The following is a 6,684-nucleotide window of genomic DNA, read 5'->3' on the forward strand; positions in this document are numbered from 1 at the left end:
ATTTGTGGACGTCATTTGTACACCCATTTTTACCAATACATTTTATCATTGAATTTATTATTCGTCAAGTTTGCAACTATTACCACTGCAAGTAACACCACTGTGTGGTTGTATACCTGCATGTGTTCCTTTTGTAACAATTGATAAATTAAGTATGAATTACTGTTTCTTAATTGATAAGCATCGTTTGTGCTAATGTTAGGCCTACTTGTTCAATAAAATTGCTGTTGCAATATTTTGTCTTAAAATCGGCCTATATGGTAATAGCTTGTCACATAAAATTTGGATTTACTAACCTTTGAAGCCGTCCCGTGTTCCAGCGAAGTTAGTACGACATCTCAAACGGTTTGGCCCCTTCTTGCCAAACGGCGTATAGTTTTTGTCAATCCAAAGGAATAAAGGCAATAAAGCAGGGATTCCCAACCTTTTTTACACCGTGGCCCCCTTTGAACATTTTGATAAATCATTGGCCCCTAATTTTTTCAAACTTTTGAAAAAACTAAGAAACGTTATTTTAATTAAAAAACTGGTTTATATACAGTAGTTAGAATGATAAAATGAGATAAATACAACACACAATAAACATGACAGTACAACAATTATAGTTATTACATATTCAGTTTATGTGATGATTGAGCTTGTTTTTGCACTGACAATGTCTTAATTGCATATTTTTAATTTTTTTCTGGTCCCCTTAAGCCCCTGCAATACCCACCTTAAATTCCTGCAAACATATTTTTAATATTTTTCATGGCCCTCTTAGAACCCTGTAATAAAGGAAAATGCTACCACGAGTGTCTAAATTGGTTTAAATAAATCAGCAATTTCTGCAACCAGCCAATTTAATGACAGGAGGACCCTTTGGCCTCGAAGTGAATTCTTATCGCCTCTCTACATTCGGAAGGGCGTACTAAAATTTTGTCCAATAATATGACGTCGGAACTCGGAGCCTATAAAGTTTGATTACCGCTATAAGGAAAAAACAGTTAGATAGATGAATCGCTTTTAATATATTTCACTCTTCACGGCTGTTTGTCGTGCCTGACGTTATAGAAATCTTTATAAATGGCCGTATTTGTCTAATTCTAAATAGAAAAACAGAGGAATAGTTAGATAGAAAGCGCTTTATTTGATTTACTTTGCGATGAAGTTTTCAGTTTGAAGCACCTATACCAGAACAACAAATATGCAAGTGCGTCACAGGTGTTGGTGCAACCCTAACACGTGATAGGGAACCTTTCAATGCCCTAACTCACGGGCTCTGAAACTAGGGTCTATGGGCCCCTTGGGGGCACGTGAACTAGTTTTAGGTTATCCATAAAAGTCTAATTGAAATATTACTCTATATTTAAAACGTAATTAATTTAAAAAAAAAAGTTTAATTAAGAATAAGTCGTTTTTCCACTCAATTGCATTTACCTTCCATTTTACCTATACATTTTTTGGACAAAAACAACATACTTCTGAAGTCTATTTGTATCGTCTCGTCGATTTATGACGTCATCCCTAAACATTTCTTGCCTATACTGGTCCACGCGAAGCAAAATAAAATTAAGGATACAAGGCAAAAAAGTTTAAGAACCCCTGCCCTAAATATTTTATATTTCGTCCGATTAAGGATTTCACCTTTGGTAAAATTAAGCATATTTAAACCAAGCCTGTGAAGCGAAAGCCGTAGACTAGGCCTACTGGGGATTCGGGATCGCCTGAGTCGGTGAATTTGCCCGAATTTCGACTTGCGGTTGCGCAGCAGCAAATTCGAAACTGATAAGGTCGCACATTATAGTTCGTAAAAAGTGGAATAGCATAGACCAGAACTGCATTATTTTAACCTGGGGGAAATTTCCTCGATTTAAGGTGTAAATGAGATATAAATCAAAATATCAACATCAGTTGGCTGGACAGAAAAATTGTGCCATTGGCAGCCTACTTTCTTAGGTAGTGATAGCCTACTTTCCTAATTCGTATCAGCTGCTATTTCGAAGCTAGCCTAGTAGCCTATTGATTCTTTATCGTCTAGTATCGGTAAAGTTATGCTGTGCTAATTGATACTTTTTATTCATAAGTTACTTCATTGTTACGTCATGAATGAGCATCTTTTATATATTGGGGAAAAGGTGGTAAATCTGATATTTGTCTTTGATAAAAGAGTAAAGCATACAAAAAAGGTTAAGAACCCTTAACTAGAATATTTCTGCGAGTTATTTAACAACCATGGGAGTCGATTTCTGTTTGTCCACCTTATTTTCGTCACTTGGATGGGTGCAATACCGTACTGTGGAGTCGTAGCCTGACGCGGACTTAACTTCATTTTGTCGGCCAGGGGCGGACAAGAGAGTGTTGTTTTAAACCGACTGCACGTACGTTATTTTAACTTACTGCCTTGGTATTGACATAAGCATTGGTTATAACATAAACTGCGTTTCTTGTAAATCACGTAATTTATGGTTGCAATTAATGTACCGCAATTGCACGTGTTTAATTAAGTTTATTCATCGCGTTAAATTACAGGTTCAACATATTTTTTTTAGATTGTATAGACTAGCGATAGAATATCAGAAACGTTGACTCGATTAGGTATTTGTCAACGCTGTAGGTTGTGTGGCTTCCATATCCGCTGTAGGACCAACCAGCGAAATCACCGCACATGTTGGCGTGGACGTTGTAGCCAGTCGAGCCAAGGCAGCTGAACTCGGCATGGTTGTCGACCCCGTTCGCAACTTTGTGTCCTGGACATAAGGCGTACGCCCTGTCTTCAACTGTAATAGCTCGAAACTGAGGAAAAGGAAAAATTTGTTAATCAACGAAGCAGATTTTAAAAGTAGACTGGTATAAAAAAATACAAAAACGGATAAAATCAACCATGGTAGTACCCGATCAATGATCAGGATCAGTATTTTTGTTTTATGGGGCCTGAAAAATTTTCGTAATGATGTATCAAAACTACAGTTTCAGCCTTATCTCACAAAGCGCAAAAAATGTGCGTTTAGTTGGTTTGATTGGCAAACCTTCAGTTTAAAAACGTACGCTATGCATTCGGCATATAAATATTATTTGCATATTTCTTTAAATAACAGCATTTATTTTTTTATAATTTAACCACAAAAGTTGCACTTTGTAAAGTTTGTGTTTGCTCCGCGTAACATACTGCAGTATGTTTGGCGTCTTTGGGAACAATATATTGTCTTTAAACAGACAAAAATGGATAAAGTTTCGCTTGTACATACGTCAAAATTACCTGCATATAACCCGGGGTCATCTTTGACTTTGTGCTAGGCCCGAAGTGCGCAACATAATTCGAGGCGGTGCCTTCGTCGAATATTATTGGAACAGAAGGCCCGTTTGACTGTTTTTGCCCAGAAACTATGGGGAAATGGTGCTTAAACAGGTTATAGAGGTTGCCTTGGTAAGTTTGCAGAAATTCGGAATCGGTGCGATAGCGCAGGTAGGCGCTTTTTCGCCAATTCGGAAAGGGCGTCTCGTTGGGAACTTGCCATATCATCACGTCTTTGGCGTTGATACTGAAGTACCCGGGGTTCTTGTAATCATCAGCAGTTGCCGATATCACGTTGCCGAACGTGTTTTCGTTTTCCCAGTTCGGGCTACGGAGCTGATTACCTGAGTTTCCCTGGTCGCTTGACCATCGATCACCGGGCGAGCACCGACCGTTATTATGCGCGTTATTTTCATGTACCGAGGCCACCAACGACCAGCTACCCCCGTTGGTCAACATGTCGCAGTAAGTCTGGTATTGGAAGCCGTTCGAATCAGCCAGAGTGTAGATGCCACTGGGGAGCACTGAGCCTGCGGCTTCGCGTAACGCTTTGCACGATTCGTTCCGAGCTACAAACACAGAGGACGGAATCAAAATGTTAAACTATAAAGTAGCGCTAAATACTATTGTAGGTTTAGCAAAATGTTACATAACAATGCAAATATACCATATCTTGATAGCACAAAGTCGTTTAATATATTTTTCAGTCAATTCGACATGTGTTGATTCGCAAAAGGTTAAATGTGGACCGCGGTACAACAATTAAAAAATCACCATGAAATAACATTGTTAAGCGTAAGGTACGATGGATGTCATGTGTGCACATGCTACAAAATCAATTTGAATAGTTGCTGCTAAAACTTTTATTACAGAAAACCTAATGTAGAACTATACCTTACCTTGAGTAGCTCCTTGAATGCAACATATTTTTACTATCACTAGCAGGACAATTGCTCCCACTTTGTTCATAATGACGACGTAGAGTATTCTTGTAGCCGAAATGAGTGGGTTGCACTTCGTTTGCATTTATATACTGGGTATGATCACGCAACAACAAGTCCAGTTGTGAAACGTTGGATTGTTTTGCGGCCAGGTTCCACGTACTTTTGTCACGTTCGCCTTCCAGAAATACTTCAGATGTGAACATTCCGAACAAAGTTAATTTGTCTTTTTTCATTACGTCGGTAAATATTAAAACCACATACGCGTTAACACAACACAACATAATGTAGAGCATTGTCTAAGCTTTATTATCTTGAGACAATGTTTACATGAATTGTGTGGATAAAAGTTTTCCTTTCTATAGCACTTGAAATTCGAACGTGCCACGAAGATATTATTCCTGCTCGTTATTTGCCATATTCCGCGTGAAGAAAATTTGTCATATTAATGTTTGATCCCTGATGCCACGAGTAAACCTAGCAGAATGTCTACACAACCCGAAAGTCAATTTAACTTTACCGTAAGTGCCTGAATTAAAAGCGTGTCAATATGCCTTTTGTTTTTATCGAATAATATATTGAAAAAATTTGCCACTTAGGTTAAGATTCTGTGGTAGTCCCGAGGTATTGCAAATATTTAGTCCCAGTCAAAATGTGTTGATCTACTTATTGTTTTTTGTGGAGCGCTGACTGTAGGGTGTGATGTCTACGGCAGCGCTAAAAAAAATAAGTGCTCAAAGCAATCTTGAATATCGCTTTCAACGACCGGATTTGTAAACGTCTGGACCAGGCAGTGACTCTGTCGCTTTTGCCAAACCCGTCAGATCATAATATAAAGTGATTCCGCGCGATTCCAAACAAAACTAGCATATTTAAGTTACCAAGGCACGAAGCAAAAACATTTTAAACGATGTTGGTGTTCTTTAGTTTGGAGAACACTATAGGAGATTGCGTCTGCACACGTCTTGGCAAACCTGATATCTGGATTCCATGCTATTAGGAGGGGCACAAACGTACCATGGGTAATCCTATGATGCAACAGACTTATCATGAAATTCGTTCCCACTACCCTTGGTTATGTAGGAGCCAGAGCAGTGCACAAGTCAGCTTGTATTTTCGAATGACCGAGCGAATGACCGCTTGGCACTAGCACGATAGAATAGGCGTGTCGCGTGTAGCATGTCGCGTAACGCACATAATAAACGGATACGCTACAAAGTCCCGTTCGGTAACGAGCAGGCACAGTAATAACGCGACCACGTCGAGTTAACCTCGGTCGAATGGGAACAGAGGGTTGCGGTGGTATACAAGGAATATCGGGACGTTGCGGTAAACATTGGGTAAAAGTGGGGCGAGTATTTTCCATGTTTATTAAATCAGTGTAAGTCGGTTTAAGTCGGTCAATCGAGACAGTATCTACAAGGCCATTAGCATTAATTTTTAAAAATTTACTGTTCTTTCTATAACGTTAAACGGGCCGTCGTAAGGACACTGTAAGGGCGATCTATGACAGCCACGACGCACGAAAACAAATTTACACGATTGGAGTATACGCGGTACACTACTATGCGATTGTCTGTATCGTGATGTCGCAATGGCGCGAACGTTCTCCATTGATTTCCGGAAGTTGGACAGGAATGTTGTTACCTCCGCTGGGGTTGTAGAGGTGCCGTGTGACGGTGGTGAGAAAAACTCCCCTGGTAACCGCAGTGTCGTGCCGCACACCAGCTCCGCGGCAGGACAACCAATGTCTTCCTTCGGGGCCGTGCGAATGCCGAGCATGACTGCAGGAAGTTGATCCACCCTTGTGGCAGGAACAACACTGATCGCAGCACCGAAGTCCACGAGGTACCTTTGTCCATTGGTGCGGTCATTAACGTGGAGAAGGCGGCGAGAACAACCAGCGGCACTAGCCGCCATTAGTGGCTGGTTGAGGCGTTTTCCTTGTACTCGCAGGGAGAAACGCACTTTTGTGCTTTAGGGCCAAATCACCTGTGGTACCAGCACAGTTGTTGAGCGTCGCGCAGGTTTCTTGTTTGCGGCGTATTGCGCTTCAGAATTGCAATTTCTTTTTGCAGTTGATTGACTTGAGCCAAAATGGGTGACGTGTCTACAGGTCAATCATGTTGTCGGCTTTCAGCGCCAAAGCTGATACTTCCAGATCAAGTGTTGCCAACACCACTCGCAAATTACCTGGTAATCGTTGAAGAAAAAGTTCGCGAAGCAAATTTTTCGAATCTTCTTCGCCCATAAGATGTTGCATTTCTCGCAACATGTCTGATGGCTTGCGATCGCCCAGGTCTTCATGTCGAAGAGGTTTCTGTAAGCGTTGATGCTTGGTCATCGAAACCCTGCTGATGAGTGCGTATTTTAACTGCGCGTAAGGATTCGCGTCATCTGGGTTTTTTATAAAGTCCCGCAGAACGGCGGCGATTTCGGGTGACACTGCTGCTACCACATTGTGGTACT

The 6,684-nt window shown here is 40.7% G+C and overlaps 1 pseudogene; it reads right to left on the minus strand.

Moving 5' to 3' along the window:
• Positions 1–2,541: 2,541 nt before the first annotated feature.
• Positions 2,542–6,135, minus strand: LOC146158224 (intelectin-1a pseudogene; annotated as a pseudogene).
• Positions 6,136–6,684: the final 549 nt, after the last annotated feature.

The sequence above is a fragment of the Ascidiella aspersa genome, chromosome 3 (genome assembly GCF_963924565.1).
Source record: "Ascidiella aspersa chromosome 3, kaAscAspe10.2, whole genome shotgun sequence".
In the NCBI taxonomy this organism is placed as follows: domain Eukaryota; kingdom Metazoa; phylum Chordata; class Ascidiacea; order Phlebobranchia; family Ascidiidae; genus Ascidiella; species Ascidiella aspersa.